Source organism: Lathamus discolor, chromosome 2 (genome assembly GCF_037157495.1).
Source record: "Lathamus discolor isolate bLatDis1 chromosome 2, bLatDis1.hap1, whole genome shotgun sequence".
NCBI lineage: Eukaryota > Metazoa > Chordata > Aves > Psittaciformes > Psittacidae > Lathamus > Lathamus discolor.
The window spans coordinates 21046136-21072083 of NC_088885.1; the positions used below are offsets into that span (position 1 = coordinate 21046136).

A 25948-nucleotide genomic window follows, 5' to 3' on the forward strand; every position below is an offset into this window, starting at 1 on the left:
ACACACACAGAAGAATAACAATTAGAAATGCTGACATTTTTCTTACATTCCAACATTTTAGTACTTTTCCACTGATGCTTTGTGGGAAAAAAAGAACATAATTTGTAAGAATCTCAGTGGGAAGTTCTCCTAGGGCTTTTAAAATGAAGTATGATGCATACCCTTTAGGCTATGTTTTCCTTTGAAAAGAGTTCTATTCCATCAAAGTTTTTGCATCTAAACAAGACTGAAATGCTCATAGAAATTTCACATTATTAGAAGATTATCACTAGCTTCTAGCATTTTTATTTCAGTATTTAAGACAACAAACAAGATGCTCAACTTTGTTAACACCAATTTTGGCTACAGATTACTAATCTGCATTAGTTAAACTATTTCAAAGCAAAATTGAAAAGTGGCATCAAACAAATGTTGCTTTTTATTTTTTAATTTACAAAATTCTGTGTTTATTCTGATATAGAAAAAAGGGGCCAGATTTATTTCTACTTTTGTTTCACTGAGAGCAATAGAAACTTCATCATAGCTGAATTGAGCTCAGACAGATTGAATCTGTAACACAGCATAACATCTATGCACACCTTAATGTGTACACTGAAAACTGATTGTTCCACTTCTGTGCTAGATTATGGATCTGACTCTGATGTAGTCATAACAAAATAATAAATAAAGGCTACGAGACACAAAATCCACTGCAGGACTAGGTTTGGAATATGTGACCTAATTTGAAGCAGAAATCTCATTGATTTCAGACTCAAGGCCCAAAGGCAAAAGGTCTAGCACTGTTGCCAGTGAAGCCAGTGGCAAAACTCTTACTGAATACAGTGTCAGTTTGTTCATTTTCATATGAGGCTTGCATCAGGAAAACATTGAGCAAAATGTTGGCCCTATCAGTGTCAATAGGATTTTTGCCACTTGCCAAGTGAAGACCAAGGTTCCACTATCTTACATTGACAGAACTAAAGCCAAGTAAATACTGTCCCTCTTTCTGGATGGATATTGCTAGCACTGATTGCAACTTTATTTTCTTACTCTTCAAAATTTTGCTCTCTGAGAGTGTTACTACAACTCATTTTTACCTATTTTTTCTCTATTTATTTTTCTTTAAACCTTTTCTGGTCTCTTTTATAACACAGCTTCTTTTCTCACTCCAAACAGTAGGATTTTGGAGTCACACAGGGCTCACAGATAGGTTTATAGTTCAGGGATTTAAGAAAAACACTGTATTTCACTGTCAGAGGATAAAACCAGACTGGGACATTATTTAAATACATCTTCCTTGCTCCATGTTGGCATTCTTTAGGAAGAAGGGAAATGAAAAATCTTATGGTTTACAAAGATTTTAAAACATTTTCTTGAAGGTTATAATTCACATAGAAATTTCTGTTTTTCTGAAGACCGAAAACAAAGTCTGAAAGACGCCACAATAGCCTCTCAGTTCTGGCACTATGAGAGATTATAATTTCCTGGAATAAGTAAAGTTTTATTGTAATCATAATTTAACAATTTTCAAATAATGTGAAAACAGTATTTAAGCTGTAAAGGTATGCTTTACCCTTATGTCATCACCTCATACCTCAGATATCCATTTAAAGCAGCAGAGCACAGGATAGAGTACAATCTGGAGAGGAGAAAGAGGAAATAGACGTGCAATAAAGTAATAACAACAAAAGGAATTTTTTGATTACTTAGGATCCACCAATATTGAACACCTTCTTGTTTCATATCAAAGAAAAGTGAAAGAAGAAGGAGCCCTCAGGAAAGTCTTTTTAGATGGAGAAAAAGTGTGTGTCAGCATACCAAGCGCAGTTGTCAACCTGGCACTCCAAGTTACCTGTTCTCTTCTCACCAAACCTTAGATAAGCAGCTCCTATGCAGTGTATCTCTACGAGTATAAAGAAAACATTGCTTCTTTATCTATCTGAGGTAATCTGTGCTTCCCTGGCATACCAAGCAGATAGGACTAGAACCTTTGTTTACTTGGGGATAAACTCCTGCTTTGCAATTTATGATTCAACTGAACAGATATTCGATTGCCTGCAGTTGGTGTTTTATGTAGAATAGTGCATGTATTAGAGGTTTAAGTTTTCTGTTAATGTAAAAGAGGATCTAAATGTTTGCAGGTGAATGATGCCTTTAAAAAGCTGTTGAGGTAGGAAAATGATCAAATACCAGGAAATATATTTATACCTAGTGAACGTTTTATATCAGTGGTTTTATTACTTCTGCAAAGGAATAAAGCTGGAAATAGAGTGAAGTAATTCTTGAGTTGACTACAAAAAAAAAGCAATTTTATTCTAGATCCCAGGTCAACACCTAATGTCAATGAAAGCTACACAGTTTGAACATTATGCCTAGTCCTGAGTGAAAGCAGACAGTTAAAGTCACCCTTAATGTAAGTGCTGAAATCCCTGGGAGTGTGCCTGCCTACTTCAGGTTGAATTTTTATTATTTTTTTTTTTTTTTCGGTTTGGGTGGGTTTTTTTTTTTTTTTTTGGTTGGTGGGTTGTTTGTTTGTTTGTTGTTTGTTTTTTTTTGTTTTTTTTTGCTTCTATGCCTTAAGGTATTTATTATCAGCTGCATAAAATACACCATTTAAGAGCACATGGCTCGACAAAACTTTACTCTTTGCTTTAATGTTTCTAGTTAAACAGTCTTTATAAACTGTTGAAAGAGGAAAATAGCAGAAGAGTAAAATCACAAGAACAGTTTGAGAGATGAAAGTGTTCTTACAAAGGACTTGTTTTTAAAGGCAGTCAGAGTGCTATTAAGACGAGTGGTGATAGAAGCAACAGCAAGTCAAGCATATGCATACCAGTTAATGTCTGCCTGGGTAACCCACGGTCCTCCACTCACTGAATTAGTGTTGGGTTTTTTTTTTTGCTTTGACAACTGTCTTTCAGTCTTTGTGGAAAGCTGCCCTGCATGGACATGCTTTCAGTCATTTTCATCCTTGCAGATGAAACAGCACAATTTCCTATAAGCTGTAATGTGTTGGGAAGACATTTGTAAACAAACTCATTTTTAAATGACAAATAATGAACCTGAATGCCAACATTTGTTAAAGCAGTTATTTGATAAGCATGAAGTGAGATTCAGAGGGACAGAAGAAAGGACACAGTCACTGGAAGGATATAATTTAGTGCTTAAAAAGGAACTTAGAGGCAGATCACAGTTATCATTCAGGCTAATGTTTCATTTCATTTTAAAAGGGAGTCATTAGAAAATGCTTTGAAGCATAAGAATGTCTGCCCATTGGGCTTCCTGACTGGTCTAGGAAGGGAAGATATCAAACAGTTTAATAGAAAGTTATGTAAAGATCCAGACTTCAGGATAAAAATAGGCAATGTACTGTGCAGAAAATTATCATCATTTCTGGTGCCCTTGGGTTTTGCCCTGCAAGTGCTTACTCACTTAAAGAAAAAAAGAATCCTAATGTCTTCAAACCCCACTTACTCTCCAATTAGAGTATTATTGCTTACATGAATAAGCATTTGCTGGATAAGTGCTTTTGCCAGCAGTCTGAGAAAGGCCAGAAAGTGAATGAGCACTGGAATGGAATGATCCATTTAGCTACCCAGGAAGCTGGGTATACCTGGGTCCTGCCCTGCAGGCAGTAAATTACCTTTCTGTGAGTAAGCAGGACTTGTAATCAGCAATGGCCCTTACATAAGAGCTATGTTTGTGTGTGCAATTACTGTAAACCTAAATAAATAAACAGGAAGCCTCAGGTGTCTGACAGCACTTTGGGGATCAGAAGGTCTCAGGTAGTTAAACATAAGTGAAGTTGGGGATTTGACTGCAGTTTGGATTTGGGAGCTGCAAAGAAGCCCCCACATACAGGCTAAGGTGTCTGCATGAAGTGGCAACCCAAGAGCAGGAAGGCTTCAGCCTGTGCACCTTCCAGTAAATCCAAATCCTCCTCAAAGAGTCCTATGTCTTTGTCATGCTCAAAACTAATTTGGATGAAAAGTACAAGAAGACTATATCCTCCTGGATTGATTATCAAGAATATAAAGAAAGCTATTTGAAAGTTCAGAGTTTACTACCATAGAGGTAGGTATACATGCCCTAAGAAACCAGAGGGTAACAGCTGTTCCAGCTGGCATGTAATAAAAATATAATAAATTTTAAAAAAAGCCAAACAAACCCAAGATAGACAAATAAAACAATATGAAAAAGAAGGTTGCCTGGTGGCTTAGTCTTGATCTCAGCTAGTTCAAATGCATATGTTCTGTACGCAGTTTCTTATATAGAGGTGAAGTATCAAATAAAAAAAACTATACATTGGAGAAGAATGTCAACATTTATCTGCAGAGAAACCAACAGACACAGAACAAGCCAAGTAAAATTATAGAATGCTTAATTCATGCAGGAGCAAATTATTTCATCACGATGTTGGCATAATGAAGTAGTTCCTTACTCAACATGGGCACTCTAGCTATACCATTTGTTATCACGTCATGGCATAACTCCCCAGAGCATGTAGTGGTGTGCCTCAGATGGAACGTCTCATACAATATTAACATATAAAACAAACAAAAAAAAATCAGCTCAAATTAACTTATAATTCCCTGTTGAAGCCAGAGAACAATGATAGCCACATTAAGACAGTTACTGAACTCATGATGATTATACTCAAAAACATGCAAGAAAACTCTAAAAGCACACTGCACTGGGTACCAAAGTTTAGACATAAAATGAGGCATTTCAGAAACCTGATGCAGAAACAGTGCCACTTTGAAGATGTTGTCTGTATATTGGATACTGAAGTGACTTCTCTAGAATAAATGGAAAAAATGAAAATAGAGTTGCCAATATATGAAGGTGCTCACTAAACGGCTTCCAGGATATATCATTCTTCAATGTTGTATAACTAGCCTATTTTGTTAATCTTTCTCACCAGAGTTAGCTTGCTGCTCAACTAGTACAATTGCAAAAGAACTAAATCACTATAAATACAGGACATGCTACAGCTTCAGCAAAGAAAACTGGTCTATTAAGGAGGCTTTTTTTTCAGATGACTTTCAACAGGCCTTGAGGGCTGCTAAGTCTGGCAAAAATGAACATGTCAGGTTTCATTGAAAATCACTGCCTGGCTAAAATGGGATTTTGAAAGATAAGCCACCTGCTTTATTAATAACAACAGCACAAGATTTTTTTTGTTTACTTTATAGACAGAAAACTGTGTTCCACAGATCATTTTAGAAAGTGAACAAAGGTTTAAAACCAACTGGAGTAATTTTTTAAGGATCTTCCCCCTCCCTGTCATCATAAACCTCATAAATATAAGACTTTTACAGCAAAGATTTCCCCTTCCTTCTGTTTTGGCCCCAGGGAATATCTACAGAAAAATAAAACTAAATCTACTATATGAGAGAATCAAAACTGTAAAATGTGAGCAGCATTACTGGAGAGACCGCTGGAAGATTAGGCACAAATCTCACTGGGGCAAGATGACAGGTACATTAACTTATCTGGAGACCATTTTAAAACCCAGAAAAAGAACAGAACTGCTTAGGGGCAGGTGGCAGAAGTCCATGGGCTAAAAGGTCACTATTTTCATGTACATGACATCTGGTAACCTGCAGTCCAGTCCTACAGTCCATCAGAGCCCACTGAGGGTCAGTGGCAGGGTACAGCTAATTGCAGGGAGGTTTGCACTATTGCAATACAGCACGTAGCATTTCTTGTCTTTTTTGAGACTTCTGTCCCAAACCCACTAGCCACAGAACAATCAAACTTGGTATAGCAAACCCTGTACCCACAATTCAAAGCAGCTGTCTCTCAGCTGGACCGAGACAGTTTACAGCTGTGCAGAAACAGTGATAACTTGAGACTGGGAAAAGGATGAATGTGTCTTACACTCAACTGAGGTGCAGTGGGGCAATTCACAGGCAGGCGTCACAGAGATAATACTGAATAGATGAGAGGGGTCAGGAAACTCAGAGTGAATGTTTTCATTCCTACATTTTGTTTTCTAAAACCTGCTGAAATAGTATTTAAGATCTGTGTGAATGGCTGTGACACATGCATAGGATGGAGCAGAAGAGTCTTGAGAAAAACATGATGGCCAACCACGCTTATCCTGCTGCCATTTGGATCAATTAATTTTTGTGACTCACAGCAGTTTTCTTCACCCATTCATAAAAATATAGAGACATTTCTTTTACTTCTACTTAAAACATGTAAACCTCAGCAAAACGGCACATTTAGCTACTGCTTTCTATGCACTATGTTGTGTACTTTTCCCAATCACTTCTTATTTTTCAATTTCTAAATCATCAAAAAGCCTAATTATAAGAGCTTTCTTTGTAATTCACACACGTACTATATATATATATATATATATATATAAAGTCACTGAAGTCAGTATTGAAGAAAATAATCTGACTGTAAAAGGGAATGTTACAACTCACAAAAGAAATAAGGGAAAAAAACAATGCAATACAAGATTTTCCATATTAGTTTGCTTTACCAACATAGAAGTAAGGTATGCCCCCAGAATAACATTCATTCATCCATTTGCCCTTGAGAATACAAGTATTAGATAACAAGATCTTAAATCTGTTTGTCCAAAACAGTAATGTCAGCCTCTAGAGCGCATACCATACTGTGAGTAAGACACAGGGCAATCATCACTCAGAACACTGTGCTTCATAAAGATCATTGGGTTTTGGTTGTGACAGTAGTACCATACAAACTGATCAAACTGCACTCAGATAAATGTTCGCATCTAGCAGAAGATAAATAATCCCATCATCTTTAGAATACTCTCCAGCAATGCATTATAGTAGTTTGGGTTTTCCCAGTACTGGCTGCCAGCAGTGACACTAATGAATTTAAGTCCAGCAGCATTTTGACTGATACCAACTTTATCCTAGTAGAAACTGCATGGAGATAGAATTGCTTTTAAATTTGTGGTTTGAGGGGGTGAAAGGGCTGCTTGTTCTTGTTTAGAAATGGCTAATTTGTCAAAATTACTTTACAAAGACAGAAAGATTTCTCTGAAGCTTGTTTAGAGATGAGGTAAATTTCAAACCCCTCCTATTTGCCCCTCTTCAATCCTGCTCAGTTTCTTTTAGGCACATCAGAGTACCTTGAATTTGTCAAAACTAAGGGTCTCCAGCTATCTGCTTTCCGGACAGCATATCCTGCAGCAAAAGCTCCTGCCTCTTTAATGGGAAAAAAAGAATAATCAAAATTTTAATGAAAATGAACCTCATAAAAATGCTCTGTGGAGAGAGTTTTGCTTCTTCATAGTACAAGATACTGTAAAATTACAGCCATTCACCCTTTCAATTACTGTTAAGCTTAAGCCTGCGTTAGTTCAGGAGGTAGAACAAGCTAGGTGATGACTCAGCATGAGTAAGCAACAGATGAGACTGAAGCTTGGATGAAGGCCCTTTTCTCTGTAATTCCCACTTTGTACAACAGTGCTGAGACCTGACAACAAGCATCTTGGCAACACAGCCCACTCAAACAGTCTGTGATCTTTGCCTCTATCTCCCTTTGTTATTCCTGTCTTAACTTGTCTTCCTTTGCTTGAAAAACCTACACCTATCCTGGACTTGTCTCCCATCTCCCCAGCCTTGAGCGCTGGTATCTGGACCTCTCTCATATTTGCCTGTTGATTCTTAGTTCCAGCTTCTTCCTCAGGCAGCTCTGTCCTTTACTATGATTTCCTACTGTGCTATTACACTGCCCCACTTCTTTTCCCCATACACAACAGTAAGAAGGTTATGTTGTCCACTGTCAGCAATTAACATGTCTTAAACCTTATGCTACTATCTCATCTAACTCAGCAACTGACATCCTAATCGTGTGGTGTAGTGGTTTAATTCACAGACCACTAGCATGGTCTGGCAACCCACTTTGGGAATTTTTGGTGTTGACACTTAACCAAGTGTACCAGCAATCACAAAAAAAGAAAAGCCTTCCTTTAAACGTCTGTAGTTGACTGATCCCCAAGGTAGAGACTGCTTTTGGGACTGCATGCTTTCCCACAACTCATCATTCCATGACCAGTGCCAGTACATCATAGGTGTTGACATTACTCATCAAAAAAACAGGTCAGTCCATAAACAGAGAATATATCAGAGGTTTTGGCTTCTTCATTTTAAAGGTTCCTGAAATACAGAAAAACAACCAACCAAATACACAGAACAAGACACGGATCTCTCTTTTTTTGGCTGGCACATACCTAGTCTTGTTTATGGGAGCTGAACTTCTGGATAGCTCCCAAGTTCAGTTCCGCTTGCTAATCCATTTTTTTCTTTGCTTCCTGTTTGGCATTAATGTTACACTTTCTCCTGATTTGACAGAGAAGGGGGTAAAACAAGATTTTCCTACTGGAAGTATCCATTTTATTATGTTCCTCTGACACTTATTAACAGTTCACATAGACTTCAAATGTCACTGATACCGCTATTCTTATTTATTAGTGGTCCACCAAGTACAGGAAAAAAACCCACAAAATACCCCCAAAACAAACAAGTGAGATATATTTTGCAAATGTAATAGTTTTTTATCACTTTATAATTTCAGTCATAGCTGTGTACCATGCAACATACTGAGCTGAAAGTTAAGTCAGAAGATTATAACATTCATCATCATGAAATTGAAAAGAACTTACACGGTTGCAGGAAAAAATATTTTGAATAGTCATAGACTACGACAAGGAAAAAAGGTGCAACCAAATGTCACGAATTAAACATAGCATTTACTTAGAGGACTGTAATCTTATTTTTTGATTTGCTGTGAATACCATCCTCAAATCAAATCCTTTTGTTGTGCATGTGTTTGGCATTTTAACTGATGACACATTCCATTGAATTCTCTCTTCCTTATTTTTCTTTAATACCTCTCATGAGAAAATCTGTCTTGGCTATTCGGAACACACTATAACCAAGACTGATGATTAAAAGATGACACAGCGTGTTTGGATCTCAGAAAGTTTCTGATGAAAGTCTGCTATAACAAGTCCCTCTTATCCGAAAGGTGCTGCATTTCACTATAGCCAACAGTATATACAGGACCAATTACAATACGGTCACACTGACATTGTTCATAAGTAAATCTGCCTATGGAAAAGTGACCAGTAGTGGTTAGGAGGAGAGCCAGATGGTTTACTGATTCTTTATACATGTCTTCATGTTTTGATGCCTTGCCCCTCCTTCCCTTTGCTTCTGTATATGGATCTTTTAAAACCAGATCTCAAAGAACACTTATTGTCTCTTGTCACCAAAAGAGTAATTAACAATGAGAGATCTTTTTTCTTAATAGAAATCCAGTTTGTTAAACTTCTTTGGAAAAGTCAGAAGAAATGAGGCACTAGTAACCATCTAATCAAAGTAGACAATAGTAGAACAAGAACCAATAAATACAGGTTTCACCAGGAATGTAATTATTGAAGATCTAGATCTATTTTGCAGTAAAAAACCACAGAGTACTAGTATATACACAATAAAAATTAAACAAAAGGAATATAATTAAAGGTAGGAGATTTTAATGTGAAAAATAGTAGCAGTAAAAAGGAAGTTAATTAATATTCTAGCATGAATGATTTGAATTAATTTTGTTTTGTTTTTACCTTCAGCACAGATCTTCCTATTACATTTAAAGGCTTCTAAACAAATCTGGCTCATCTTTTACTATTTAAATGAACTTTATGCTGTTAATTAAAGTGATGGGTGGTGCTATCTAACAACCTACAGGCAAAAAGAACTGTATACACAGTAGTTAAGGCATCTGGTTACTTAAAAAATATCAAGACAATGGGAGCAATCTGTTCCCAAAATGTTAATTAGTTTCCACATGAGAAAAATTACTCATGGTAGATTTACGGACATGTGATGTGGCAGAGAGGGGTGTGGGTAGACACATCATCCAGCTGTGTTGAATATGAAATTAACTCAGACACTCTGCATCCTCCTTTGAAGATGACCAGTGCAATAATCTGTGCGTGTACAAACTGAGGAGCTTGACTGTGAGTGCTCCATCCCTGGCAGTGTTCAAGGACAGGTTGGATGAAGCCTTGGTTGGGATGGTTTAATGTGAGGTGTCCCTGCCCATGGCAGGGGGGTTGGAACTAGATGATCTTGAGGTCCTTTCCAACCCTAACTATTCTATGGTTCTATGATTCTATGAAATAGATAGCAATGATGGCATCTTAGTTTAAATTAAAAAATACATTGAGGGAAAAAAGTGCCACCAAAAACGAACAGCTGTATCAGATACTCATATAAAGAAAGACCTCAGCTACTGTGCTCAAAACATCCCATTGTATTAGTGGAGAAAAGTTGCAGTTGTGGCAGCATACTGGATGCTCATCTAATTCAGACATCATGGTAAAGCTAAGGCAAATGTGGTATCAAAGCTTGGCATGCAACAATCGAGGCTATTTTGTGGGAGTATGGGAACTACAGCAACCACAGAAAAGTATCCCAGTTAGACAATCTAAAAATGATAATGAAGGCTGATGCGATGGGATTGCCTCATACAAGTGTATTGTTTTGTGCAAGTCCCATTCCCTGAATAAACATGTTCAAGGGGACCTACAAATTGAGAATTTCAATCAACCAGCATTACAGCAACAAAGAGATTGTGAAAAACACACAGTTGGAGAATACAAGGATAAATGAAGGCAGACATCAGGGAGATTCTTTTTAGCAGGAAATAAAAGCTTATCTGAATTATCCCATTCTTCAGTACTCCTTGTCACAAAAATCTTTCAGACATTTTGCCATTTCTTATGCAACGATCATTTTGCTTTTCTACTTAGATATATCCTGAATGCTTTGTTTAGTCTGACATGCATCCTATTACTACTTTGACTGCTTCTTCATTAACTTTGGAATTAGTATCAGGAAGGTTTGATTACTTATTCAAACTTACCCACATGCTGCTGCTGATGACAAACTATATGGAGTATTCCTTCAGCAGTACTTAAAGTATGGAAGAGGTGTGTGCTGGGCTTGATTCTTAATTGCTATGTATTAATACAGCTGCATCAAATTCTGTGATGTTACATAAAACTATGATTGAAAATTGTATCATTATGAATACCTGTGCAATGAGGATGAAACTTAATAACTGCACACTGCAGCAGTATGCATCCTTGCATAAAAGGATGAAAAACCCCCTATGCTATCTCTGAGGTTGCTCATAAAGCTCTGTAGCTGGCAGGTTTTTGAATAAATGAATTAGGTACTAGACTTTTTTCCCTAATTTCAACACCAATTATGTGTAAAAGCCTTAAGAATCTGAATTTTCTAAGGATAAAGTATTTCTGAAGAATAGACCACATTTTGGCAAAGTTGATGTGAGAAAAATATTTTGCTTCAGCTGCCCCAAACCAAATGATTTATGAAAGATTTTCTGACAAAAATCAATTTTTTGTTTTAAACTTCTATTCAGAACTGCCTCTGCTTGGCAGTTGCTAGTCTTGGCGTTTCTCCAGCTGTCAAATATCACTAAACCTGAAACTTTTGGCTTAGTTTTTTGCTCCTTATGTTTAATAAATGGCTTAAGAAGTAATCAAACTTGCACTGAACCTGGAAGAAGGCATTAGTTGCAAATAAAAAAGAACATTAAAAGTCAGGGATTTTCATTACATTATTGGCCTACTGGGGAAGAAGTAGAGTTTGATTAACAAATAAGAGCTCCATAAGGGTTATGCCTCAAGGCACAGCTGCCAAGCATGGACTACCTATGGCACCTCATCCTTCAGACTAGTGCAGTCCAAGGATCTCACCTTTCATTGCGGCCCTTTTATTGGACATCTTCTGTACATTTTATATACTGTATGACTTGATCCTCAGAGACACCTGAGAGAATCAAAAAGCAACACAAGTTATTTAAACTGCTCTAGTATTTATTGACTTTCCAAAGGGCTCACCAACCCCTCTCTCTGCAGCATGCCCAGACTACTACGTAATACAGCTGCAGAATCTGGGCATCTCCAACATAAGTGCTTATCCATCCATGCAACTGAAAGAGTAATATATGTTGAAACAGAATATGGAGGCTGTATGCCAGTCATGAGATAGAGGGCCACTGCAGCTCCATGATGGGCACAGATTTTGTTGTCTGTCAGAGGAAGGGTGAAGATGTATGTCTCTTCGGTACCTACTTAAAAGACCGGGCATCTGTCTGCTTGAAAGTTCAGATACTCTTGCACTGCAGGATGCAAGCAGAAATTTGCAGATGGAGTGAAAGAAGGTAGGCATTTCCTTCCACTCTATTTTTTTGCTACCTAAATCCTGCTCCTTGCTGTTAGGACCTTGAAGGAATTAGCATTTCATCTGCAGTATATGCACACTCATTAATAACAACACAGTTTAAGTTAAACCACTGAAATCAGTGTAGTTAGGGTGGATTTATACCACTCAGTTTGCAAACAGAATCTAGTCCTTACGTTGCTTACTATACTATTTTTATACTGTGACCTATTTTAGTATTTATCTTTGGAGAGAAAGGTTTAAGTAAAGATCATGGTAAGAAAAACTGTGTATCATTTACATATTTTACACACTATTTCATTTAGTAAACAGCCAAATATATATATATGTGTTTAACCAAATAAGTATTGCAGAAATTAATGGGAAAATTGTCTAAAAATACTTAAGTACAATAAAAAAATTATTCGGTTATAGCCTTGGCTTTCAGAAAGGGTTAGGAGATTTTCTACTGTATTCAGATTCAAGCTTGCTTTATTTACATGACTGTCCTCTAACTTAATCACTTCTTTCAATTTGATTTACAAGGTAAGAGGTTTCAGGTAGCTTAGCACATATATATTCATGTAAGACATTACAAAGAGCAAAGAACAGTCTATATATATGTCAAAATACGTTGAATAAACTATTTAAACAATTAAAAAGATGAACACGTATAAAAAGCAGTACATGCAGAAAGATCTAGGTTTTTATGTGTAAGTAAACCAGAAGCATTAAGAAAGTTGAAACTACAACTAGTATACTGCTATAAATAAAAAACCCGTTTATTTAACTACTGTGAACAAAGTGAAATAACACTAAATGCAAAACCACTTCAATATTCAAATAATCTGTGTAGCCAAGAGAGTTCGGGTGCTCTGAAAATGCAGATTGCCTTCACACTTTTTGTTATGTTACAGGAAAAAATATAATAGGGTGCATATTTCAATCTTACTTTAAACAGGATCTGTGAGTAATCTCTGGACTCATCCATCCATGTCAGACCTAAATCTTGTGATTTCTTCAAAAAAAGCCTACGCCACACCAGCAAGGCATCCAGGCCTGTACTTCACATAACTGCTTCAGTCCAGCTGCAACTGCCCCCACTCAATTTCTTCCACAGCCTGCTAGCAGCACTGCCCCTCAGCACATAGTGCCGATCAAGTTATCTTTTCAAAAAGCAAATACAAACGAAGATGCTTCTGTTTTTATGTCAGCATTTATCTTCCTGCTCACCATGTAAGCTGTATCTGATTTTGTCACCAGCCCTTTTGTGCCTCACATGCACACACACCTCTGGCAGGCTCTTTCCTGTTGTGTCTGCCATACTTCAGTAAAACACATTAGCACATAAAAATCTTATTGATACTCATATGCTCATTTTGCCCACCACTGCATTCATTTTCTTACTGAGATTAAAATATGTATCAGAATTTGTTAGAGCCAGCTGTATTTGACTGGGTAATGTTTAGAAGCAAGTAGTTTGATCCTGACATCATTCTTCATACTACTGCTAGTACTTCTAAAAGATTTTTAAATATATATCCTTTCCACATTTTAAGCAGCATTTTCAGTTTATTCTTTCTTCTACCAACGTATATAATGACCAAGGGATGTTTACAATGTGCTTTCTGGATCTAAAAATCATCTCAGGCTCTTTCATTCTCTGGCTTTGTAAAATGCTCTAAATCTTGTATATAGTTTTCATGAGTTTGAAGGAGAGATCAGTTTTTAAATCTTTTACGCAAAATGCTGTGTTTTTAATCTGCCTTCTCGTACTAAAAATTCTCTTTGTTCTTTGCTATGTGGTTTCTGCATTACACTAAGATATGTAACAGTCAGAGTTTGATTGGAGAATAGTAAAATTAATGTTTACAGAATATTGATCAAGTTTCAAGATTTGATTATTTTTAAAAAGATGAGAAATAAAGATGGCCTAAAAAATACGATTCCAGTGAAGGAAAAAAAGAGGCAATTAAAAAAATGCACATACTTCAATTCCAGAAGGGTTCCTTTTTAAAATAACTATTGAAAAATGTATTTCTGCAGTGGAAAGAAAGGATTATCTTCATATTATGAACTGACTTAATATTTATTCTAGCCCTTGCTGGAAAGATAAATGCAACTCGTAGTCAATAACTCATGGTTCTTTCAGACTGCTCCTGGTTGTTGTTTTTTGAAGAGGGTGGTTGGACAGAGGATTAATTTTTTTTAAGCCACTGAACATGACTGATTGGACAGATACAATCAAATCATATTTATCTATTTATAATTTCTCTCTGTTGCTATTGAGAAAGCACTGTAGAAAAAAATCTCAGTTCTCAAAATACTCTGCTGTGTGTATAGATGGGATCTTTGCTACAGCTGTAGTCATGAAGAAGAGTACAAGAGTCTCAGTCTCAGTCTGATCCCTTTTGTAATGAATACTCTAATATTGTTTAATTATCTGTGAAGATGCAAACAGGCATAAAATCCATAATAATTAGCTTAAGATAATTGGCAGCGGTTGAGGCAATCAGAATTTCTGGTCACTTTGCACAGTAAAAGGAGAAAATTAAGAGGGATAGTCTGTGAATGCAATGGAAAGGAAAAAGTTTTGTTCATTAAGAATTTCTCTCTCCAGCAAACTTTCTAGCTTTTCCTGTATACTGCAGACAGTATCCATGAGGATACTGTGCACTGTCATATTCAGCATCTCCCTGTTGAAATTCATACTTGCAGGTTAGATTTGAACCAAAATTTGCAAGGAGAAAACAGAGACTACTGAGAAAGACACAAGAACCGAATCCCTCCTGCCTCTCTGCTTGGTGTGAGCTAGACACCTACAAAAGCATAGAATCATAGAATCATTTGGGTTGGAAAGGACCTTAAGATCAGGTAGCTCCAACCCCCTGCCGTGGGCAGGGACACCTCACACTAGACCATGTCATCCAAGGCTGTCCAAAATCTCACACTTTATTTTAGGGCAATGAACCACTTAGACTTTGGTCTGTGTTGCACAGGATTCTTCAAATGAAACCACTGCATTTAGCATCACCAGTTTCTGCTACATTCCAGATGATAAATGGGCTAAAATGGGAACACACTATTGTGTATCTATTCACCTGAAGAGACACCTCTCAGGGTTTAAAATTGCTGCTGGTTTGATATTGCACTTAAGAATGAATATCAATCCAGTGACTTTGCTGCGTGAAAATAGGTCACAGTGGAAGCATATACTATCTAGAAACTGACACACCACTTATATATGTGAGGCTTTGACTGAGTCTATAATTAGAAACTTACACTATGAAATAAAACAGTAAGGAGGGGAAAAAAAGAAGAACAAACACAAAACCCAACCAAAGCAAAAAAAAAAAAAAAAAAAAAAAACCAAAAAAAAACCAAACCAACACAAACCCACCAAACCCCAATGAACTTCAGATAAAGCATAGACAGTATTGGGCTTATTTCTGGTTAACAAAAAAAAAAAAACGCTGGACCTTTTTATGCTGTTATATCCCCTCCAACACTTGCCTCCAGCAGATGAGCACATATCCAAATGGTATTAAGCAATATACCCTGGAACTTGTGGTTTGTGCAGAAAGATCCTGGAGCAAAAAAAAAGAAGGGTAGGAGTTGAAACAAATAACAGGTATATTCATTTCTCCATGTCATTGTGGATCATACCATTACCTATACGGAGTTGTTGACTTTCCCACAAACATCTTTCTTCTGGTCTTGAGCATTCCAGCAAACATTTTGCTTGGCTGCAAGGAAAAGCAAATAGATGGAAAGAGCAGCAAGTCTTTCAAATAACGTTTCTGGAATGTGTGTGTGTGCATGGGTATTTATATTTCCACATATATTTTTTTTTATTTCAACATATCTTTAAAGTTGAATTATTAGGGTGTGCGGTTTTTTTGCAAAACTTTGGTCTTGTAAACACTGACACTAGAAAATGTATTACTTGCTTTATCATTATTTAAAAAAAAATCAAACAAAAAAATGTTTGGCAGTCATTTTTAAATACTTATTTGATGCCTGGGACTGAGAGTAATTTTTTGAATGTCACTCGTGTTCTTAAATGAATTCAGAGAAAGAATTAACTTTATCTCAAGCTCTTTAAATTACTGCAGCCAACTACATACACATACACTATAACATACTGTAACATTTTGGTTTAAGCAACACAATTGAAAAATTACCACTGGTCACCATACATGGAATTACAGAATAGTTAGGGTTGGAAAGGACCTAAGGATCATCAAGTTCCAACCCCCCTGCTATGGGCAGGGCCATCTCCCACCAAACCATGCTACCCTAGGCTTTGTCCAACCTGGCCTTGAACACTGCCAGGGATGGAGCATTCACAGCTTCCTTGGGCAACCCATTCCAGTGCCTCACCACCCTAACAGGAAAGAATTTCTTTCTTATATCCAATCTAAACTTCCCCTATTTAAGTTTGAACCCATTACCCCTTGTCCTGTCACGACAGTAGCTAATGAATAGTCCATCCCCAGCATCCCTATAGGCCCCCTTCAGATACTTGAAGGCTGCTATGAGGTCTCCACGCAGCCTTCTCTTCTCCAGGCTGAACAGCCCCAACTTCCTCAGCCTGTCTTCATACGGGAGGTGCTCCAGTCCCCTGATCATCCCCGTGGCCCTCCTCTGGACTTGTTCCAGCAGTTCCATGTCCTTTTCATGTTGAGGACACCAGAACTGCACACAATACTCCAGGTGAGGTCTCACAAGAGCAGAGTAGAGGAGCAGGATCACCTCCTTCGACCTGCTGGTCACGCTCGTTTTGATGCAGCCCAGGATCTGCCTTCTTCACATAGATATATAGATGAAAGTGTGACTGGAGAAACCAGAAGAGTATATTTTAAAATAGTTATATCCTTAACATTTTGGTGAAGCAACAAAGTTTTATTCCATTGTTTGTACATCAATTATTTTGCCAGTGTTTGTAAAACCAGTGTCAAAACTGGTTCTATTATTAATGGTAAAATATACAATATATTAGTAGGGTTGGATTTCACTCATGACTTAGAATTTCCACTCTTCATATATTATATTATATGTGATTCTTCAAAGGAATAAGATTACACCCAAACAGTGAAATGCCGTTTAATTTGTCTCCCTACCATTTGAAGACAAGAATGTACTGACTAAACATTGTGGGTGTGATTTCCAGAAGGCTACACAAGAGAGGTTTTCAATGAGCTCTTTGTTCTGCTCAATTTTCTCTTAAACTAATTTCAAAATCTATGAAATGCACAAAATTCCCATTTCTCTGGCCATTCCAAACCACAATTCAATACGCACCAACTGGGCTTCTGTCAACACAATTGGCTACAGCAGTCAGATTGTCAGAGCAGCTTAGCTTCAGCTTTGCCACCAAAACAAATAAGATTATCAGAACAAGCTCTGCATACAAGATGCTGACTTCTTTGAAAACTCTGTGCACAAGTGTCATGGTTGGAGATGCTTGATGGCCCCTTCTGAATATATGAGCTTCATCTAAGTACCAAAGTGGTGCCAAATTCCCTTTAGAAAGACCCATTCCCCCTGTCTTTTCCCCCTGTAAAAATCCACTCTATTGTATCTGCAGGATTAGCAGAATAAAATATGATATGGAAGGGATGCCATATGTAGTCAAACCATATCACTTTTTATCGGCTGTTACTGCTGCTCACTGCTCCATCCCACAGGAGTATTTATTTTAATTATTAAAGAGTAGAAAAACCAGAAAAGACCTTTTGCACCAACTTGTCTGTTCTTGTGAATTTCTCAAGATGAGCTTAGCCTAAAGAAAGAGCTTCTGGATGCTGATGTAAATTCACATTTTGAAGCATTTTGTATTGATTGCCAGTGTTCATGTGAAAGCATGTGTATTTGGGCCTGAAGAAAAGATTTTCTAAAAATGGGCATCCAGCTGCCTAGCAGGCACTGAATTCAGAGTGATGGCACAGAGAATCCTCTTTGGTTGTGGTTTCCCTTTTGTCTTGCTTGCTTATTATATTCAGTGACTTCTACAGGTATTCTATTTTCTGTCCTTGTAAGAACCATATAATTACAGCTATATTAATAAATATATTACATATTTAGATCTAATTAAGTATTCCATGGAGAGGTTTAGCTTGTTACTAATTGTGATAGACATGAGCACAAAGCTGAAGGGTTTTCTATCAGGAACAAAGGAAAATTGGAATTTTATAAGCATCCTTTGTGGCCCCTTAAGAAAGGCAGATCTAAGGATTTTGCAGAACCATGTGCACTTCTCATTTACAACCATGTCCCAGAGGGAGAAAGAAGGGGGAAAACTAAAAATACAAATACTGAACTACAAATAGAATAAGTTTAGAGTTTAATGATAGAAGACTATTCACAAATGCCAAAGACTATCACTATATTTAATATGGTTCTGACCTCCATGTCTCTCTCTTTAGCCATCAGCATTTCCAGATAATTGAATGATGAAACAAAACTAAACTTCTGATAAAACTTACTTTCTGTAAACAAATACAAATGAAACTTGCTATTGAGATGGTAGACTGTTACACTTCAGTTATACCACTCAATGTAAGGTAATTTGCTGGACTTGGCTGGAACAGAGTTAACTTTCTTCATAATAGCTAGCATGGAGCTGTGTTTTTGATTTATGCTGAAGCAGTATTGCTAACACAGGGATGCTTTAGTTACTGATGAGCAATGCTTGCAAAGAGTCAAGGCTTTTCTGCTTCTCACACCAACCCACCAGGGAGTAGGCTGGCAGTGCAGAAGAAGTTGGGAGGGGACACAGCTGGGACAGCTGACCCCAACTGACCCAAGGGATATCCCAGACCATATGACATCATGCTCAGTATATAAAGCTGGAGAAAAAAGGACAGGTAACAGACACTGGGAGTGATGGTGCTTTCCTTCTCCAGTAACTGTTAGCCCTGCTCTCCTGGAGATGGCTAAACATCTGCCTGCCGATGGAAAGCAGGGAACTAATTCCTTGTTTTACTTTGCTTGTGTGCATAGCCTTTGCTTTGTCTGTTAAACTGACTTTATCTCAAACCTCGAGTTTTCTCAATTTTATTCTTTTAGTTCTCTTCCCCATTCCACTGGGTGTGTGGGCTTAGTTGCCATCTGAGGTTAAACTACAACAGGCAAGTGAACTAAATGCAAAAGCTCAGACAAGACTGTCTTAACATGAAGATCTCAAAGTCCTTCTTGAGCACATGAAGTACAGTATGGTGGTATTTATACTAGGAAAGAAAAGGGAAGAAATAGTAAGATATCTGATTGCAAGTCAGTGCACTGATTCTTAGTTTATTTTTCCCCCAAAGTCTCTTTGTTTAAAGCTAATTATAACTTGGGATGGATGCTAGTACATTGTATGGTGTAAAATAATAACGTTTTATGCAAGCAAAAAAACCAGTATGGTAGAGACTTGAAATATCTAATTGCAGCCATTTACTCTACTATGGCTTAAGTTAATTAGATTCTATGAAGTACAAATACACACTGTGGTTTTCTAGACAACGTGCTGTAGAAGAGTGAAACAAAACAGAGACCAAGAAAGGAGACAGAATAAGGTAGCTAACGGGAATACACTTTGCAGAGCAAATGTTTTGTCTAAGCCTATGCAGAATACTAAAGACAAGAATTTTGCCTCTGTCCATTAAGACTAGATTACATTTGTGGGGAAACGCAATGTCAAGAAACAGCATTTGGGACTTTGGATGGAATTTATCACATTTTTGGGGCTAGCAGCAAACACATTTGATGAGCATTTAAATGCTGTACTGATTTCTTAACATGTTTTGCTTTAACATCTTACCTATTTAAAAACAGCTAAGTACAACTGAAAATTAAATGTGGTATTTAATTGTGTATTGAAAGGAAAACATCCCACTCAGTCTGAAATCAACATATGCTTTGGGGCTTTGTTTAGCTTTGTGGGAAAGAAAAATAAATATCCATTTTCCTTTGGGGCTTTCCCTTAACATTCTTGGTTTTGTTCCTTGGGCAGATTTAAAATAAAAAGAAAAAAGAGCAGCTACAATCATTCTCAGAGCTGTACTCCTGCCACAAATTGCTAGGCCATTAATGGTCTGTCAGAGAGGAGATGTTGGTTGGAAAATCACTCTTTTTCAAGTGCACTATTAAGAAGCTATTCCTGAACCTTCATCTGTGCTCTTTTCAAATATTACTTTAAAGGTTTTGCTGATGCTGTTGCTCATGACAGCATCATGCAATAAATTGGTGCAATAACATAAAAACTGCTAGCTTTTCACAATTATTTATTATGTTATAGCACAAAGGAAAAGATGGAACTTCATACCTGTTAGGGGTAATAGTGACAAAGAGGCAGATAGAAAGAAATAAGCGTAAAATAACTGCAAGTAACTTGCAGTCTGCTGAGTGAAACCATGTTGCTCCTGAGCTCAGGAATGCTTTTGCCAGCTGTGACACAAACTGCAGTGGGCTAAGAAGTGCCCATCTTTACATCCTGAAAGGAATTCCCCAGTCAATCCTAACACAGAGATGATGAGACAAACCATATCTTGTTTAGTGATACAAATCCCAGTTCAGCTCTTACAACTGTCCTAATGTTGTTACCAAAAGGGTAACTTAATATTTCTGACCTAGTTCAGAAGGTTGTAAGAGGTAATAAAGGGAAGTATTCATCATGGTTAGGTTAACGCACACTTCCAGTGAAACAAAACTGACCCATGTGGAGATCACATGAAGGGACCCAAGCAAGTCTTCCCTTCTGAATAACCTGGAGAAAAAAAGCAGCAGAGACTCATCTCCCCCTTCCCCCGCATTCACTGAGGTGGTAAATTGCATCTTGAGGATATCCGCACTGTGGATGCTCCAGTGCAGGGAAAAAAAAAAGGCTGTTAGAACTTTCCATGCAGATGAATCCCTTGAGTAGTTCAACAGTAATATACATATAAAAATACCTATAAACCTCTAGGAAGGTACAGCAGGAGACAAAAGGCAAGAGAGAAAAAAACCATACAGAGACAAAAGTATAATGAAGAAAGGACAACTTCAGCTTATCCAAATACTCCTTTACCAGCATGTTTATTAGATGGCTATTCTATTTTGTAAGACATTAATTCCCTCTCTTTTTCCCACTCTCTTCTTAGTTGCGACAGTTCTCATTGTTTGAGAGTTGAGAAGAAATTCAGATGAAGGAGTTACATTTTCAATAATACATCAAACATAATCTCAACACATTCAAAAGTGATGGGACCCATAGTAAATTACATGTTGCAAAGCCTCATCAGCTGAAGCGATTACTCCATTTCTTCGAGCCACTTTAAAAGAGCCAAGAAACTGATGCTATTTACATCGTACGTATAAATAACATGTATCTCATATTTATATAAAATGTGTGAGATGGGTGAACATTTCTGCAAGCATTCATTTGAATTTTAACTTGAATTCTTATTAGCAGTGATTGCACAATGGAGACAATGATTGTACCCAACCCCTTTTGGATTTTCTCCCCTTAGGATTTCAATGAGTTTCTGCTTTTTGTATGAGCTTTCTCAGAGGAAAGGGCTTGTGATGACAAATGCAGTATTTACAGAGAATGTTGTTTCCAAAAATCATTTCAGGAGTCCCGCTAAAGATGAAGCCATGTAAAGACAAACTTATTGTATTACAAAGGCAGGCAGGGGGTGGAGGGGGGAGAGAACTGAGAAGGGTTTTTTTTCTGGTATCTTGTTTGGAGATTGCCTTGATTTCATTTAAAATGTGCATATGACCACTGTAAAAACATAAAACCTCCTTCGGTAGATTTCAGTAGTGTTATCAAAGACAAGAAGCATTTGGCAGTAAAGTGTTTCAATCCTGCAGAAAGAGAGATATATAAGAGCATATTAGTACAACTGGAAAAGGTTTTTGCAAGAAACTGCAGTTAATCATATAAGTACATAACAATGTATTATATAGCACAGTGGGTTTGGTACATGACAGTGCTTCACATTGCAGGTGGGTAACATTTCCGAAGTCCCACACAGGAGAAAACAATGAGCCACCCACACAAGGCATTGAAGCACCTTGCAGAAATGAAGTTTACTTTGCTAATGAAAGCTTTATAACCAATAAATCTCACCACCTGCCTGGTATTATTTTACATGGCATAGGGGACAATTCATCACAGGGTGACCTAATTCCCAGAATTCCTTACCAGAGGCCTTGAGGCCAGTAAAGCTGCACATCAGAGGGTGAATGTGAGTGTGGATTTTATTTGTGAGGACTCTGCAAGTGGAAGAGGAAAAAAAAGTAATAAAAATCTATGCTCATTCATTCAGAGAGTGAAAATAACATACCCAGGCTGATGCCTGAGGAGTGTGGCTAGAATCCCAAATACTATTTTTAATTTTTTTATTATTCAGTCTGTAGAATAAATAATAGCACTTGGAATGAAATAGTACCTAAGAACAACAAGTGTGTTTAAGAAAATTATACACCATCCTGAGAAATTTGAGTATCATAAAGAGGAGTTGAAATTGACCATCTTATTCACCATAGCTATTTAAAGTTCAGTTGTGCAATGCCATGTCATGCCAAGTTAGCATTGCCCACCAGAAACATCACACAATATCTCCCCCAATTCCCAACCAAATCAGAAAAAGCAGCACAAGTTGGTTACTTTTACACAATTACATTTGCTTCCTGTTTTGGAAGCTCTTTTCAGACTTCTATGCTCTGACATGCTTTTTACTGAAATGTCACGTAAGATTATCTGGGACTCTCATGACTAAAAACCACAATGGCTGAAGGACATAAACTTTGTGAAAACTGAGGCGACTTCCCAAAAGACTTTGATGCATCCCTGCAAGCTGGCAGTCATGGGCATTTCCAAACCTACTACAGAATTGAAGTCTCATACCCACTTGACACATGGAAGCCTTCTTACTCATGTTAAACTATTAGGAGTCTGAACTCTGAGTCCCAGAAAGTTAAAAGCCTATATTTCAACTGTCACTAATATTTTTGGTGTTGCAATTTGCATTCAATTGGGACTGATATTTCAGGGCTAGAGAGCACTGATGGCCTATGATGGACAGCAAAATAATAGGCAAATCTGTTTTTGAAAACACTGGCCTTAAAGAACTCCTCTGCAGAAAAAAATAGCATAGAATAAAAATACAGTGATGAAAAGCTATTTCTAGTTCTGTAGCTGAGCCCTAGGGCAACCTTTTGGCAAACCCGGATTTGTAGAATGGCTTTTTATAGTTTGTATGCATAATATAATGGAGATAGCTCTGTACTTTAATTCATGTTTGCCCCTGTATGACACTAGCTGCAATAGCAGTTTCTGGCATTGTAGATCTGAAGGCAAGGCTGCAACGTAGCAATAGCCCTGGAGCCACCAGTCATCCAGCTCTGGATTTTAAAGGATGTTTTGGGGGACAACAGAAAAAAATAACAATAATAAAAAAAAATCACTAAACTAACTTTGCATATAAGTTGTTCCTGTAATGCATAAAGGCAGAAGAAACTTTATGCTGAGAACAGAGAAGGAAGCAAGACTGAAATGTACTCAATAACCAGGCCAAACCAGTGGTGATTCCAAGTAGAAGAACAGGTTCTGAGGGCTCTTTGCAAATGAAAATTGGCAACAGGCAATGAGTCACTTTTGTAATGACTCAGTGCCTAAGTCACTAGTACGGCCACTCTTGAGTAACAAGCTTTGTTTGTGGAATGTCAGCTCAATTTATTATATAGAGATTAAATTTGGTTTTCTACTACATTGACAAATTATATGCAGTCAGACTTAAGAAAACCTCCTTCCTGTTAACATACATTTTTCATATTTCTTATAGCTGCAGTTCACAAAAAGTTGAGGGTCATCATAATTGTTGGATTATTATTAATTACTGTTACATTTGTAAGATAATGGAAACAACATCCCAAAAACTTACCTAAGAATTCATTAGGCAAAAATACCTAAACACTTAAAATACATACCCTAATGTTTAAAAAGCAACTGAAAAAAACCCTAGAGTTGGAGTTTACATTCAGGCCCTATAAGAAAAGTTCAAATACTTAGAATACCCCAACATTAAGAAAGATTTATGTGCTCAGCTAAAATGCAAAGCAGTCAATAGGTCATTAACTTATCTTCTAACACACTATAAATAAGGCATAAATAAATTAAATGAACTTGCTTAATGGCCAGGGTAACACCAGAAGCAAAATAGTGACTTTTTAAAATGCCATTTCCCAGGAAAGGAACACATCAGACATTCTCTACAAGTGTGCAAGTCAGCAAGTATGCTGACTCTAGCATTTTGTGCTGCGTGACATTTTCAACTTGTCAGTGGGCTATCAGCTTTTCTCCTCTCCCCGTCCAAATCTTTAGCATTATGAAACTTAAAAAAGGTTCTGTTTGCACAAGCTTTCTTGTTAGATTTTTCCACTGATAGTGCTTCTTGTTTGTGCCAACCCGCATATTTGTCACCCTCAATAAATGCTGAGTCCGCTGACTGAAATGAATTTGAAGATCAATATCAAAAAGATAGTGTGGGTCCTACCAACTTTATGAAAAATAGAGAAACCCTTAAAATTCCCATATAAGAAAGAAACTCCTCATACCTGTTCCCAACTAAGGGAAAGCTCCAAAGGGAGTTTATACTTCCTTAGATGACAAAATCAAATTAAAAAAACCCAAAACCACAGAAAAACAGATTTCACTCATTTTTACAGTTATGGAAACACTGTTAATTAAATGCCTGCATGATGAAAAAGATCTCTACAGGGAAGTGTCATTTCTCAGGTCCACCCCTACGTTAAAGATAGATGCAGCTTCAATCACAGTCTCTTGCAGAAAAGTAACTTAAGTATCATGTGGCTCCATATAGCCCTGGTTTAGCTGTAGTACATTCACAGTCCTTTCCTTTAGAAAATCAGGATCACATTTAGCATCGCATGAACCAGTACTTAGGAGGAAGCAGGGAGATCATCAACCAGAAAGCTCTAGCCAGATTAAGATTCGCTTTGTGAAATCTATAATGTCTGTAGCTGTACCTCCCTCTGTCCCGTAGGGCCACAGAACTGCAAAACCATTGGTATTTCATAGGTATGTGGATAGCCTGGGCAAAATCTTAGGAATTCCCCAAATTAAAAAACACTTGCTTTACTAGCTGAAATCGAAACAGAAACTTTCACAAAAAAAAAAAAAAACAAAAAAAAACACCTACAAGAATATTTCAGGAGTACTTTCAGGCAGCAAAACAGCTGAACAGAAATTCTTCTGCAGTGAAATCTGTAGAAGGAAACAGACATAACATCTACAGAGATGGATAAGATCCTGTATTTAAACTGAAAGTAAATGAATGCAATGAATGCATGAACAGGGGTTCATTCCTTTGTCCTTTTGTACCTTTCTTTTTTGATGTAGCTTTCTGGAGTAGCCGGGAAGTCCTCAAGAGTGAAATGAGGATATGCATCTGAACTTCACCAGGGGTGAAAGCATGCAGGTTTCCTTGAAAAAGCCGAGTGGTGGCTTTATGGATGATTGTACCATGAAGCAAGGCACAGAGTTGTCCGTTTTGTACGAAACAAATCATGAAACGGTGTCCCACAGACACACTGACAAAAAGTGGCTTTTGCTCGAGAACAGACTCCTAAGGACACTTTCAAAGGCAGTTAAAATAGTAACACTACTATCCTTCATGCAGAAAAAATTTAGAAATGCAATTGCTCAGTATGTTTCACAGTATACCAGTAGAAATGAA

The 25948-nt window shown here is 37.3% G+C and overlaps 1 long non-coding RNA gene across 1 annotated transcript in view; it reads right to left on the reverse strand.

The window, feature by feature from the left end:
- Positions 1-21267: 21267 nt before the first annotated feature.
- Positions 21268-25948, reverse strand: part of LOC136007789 (uncharacterized) — a 91816-nt gene continuing 87135 nt past the window's right edge. The window contains exons 4-5 of the long non-coding RNA XR_010609852.1: positions 22393-22463; positions 21268-22052 (exon numbers count right to left, since the gene is read on the reverse strand). This is a non-coding gene — a long non-coding RNA (uncharacterized LOC136007789). The remainder of the gene's footprint in view (positions 22053-22392; positions 22464-25948) is intronic.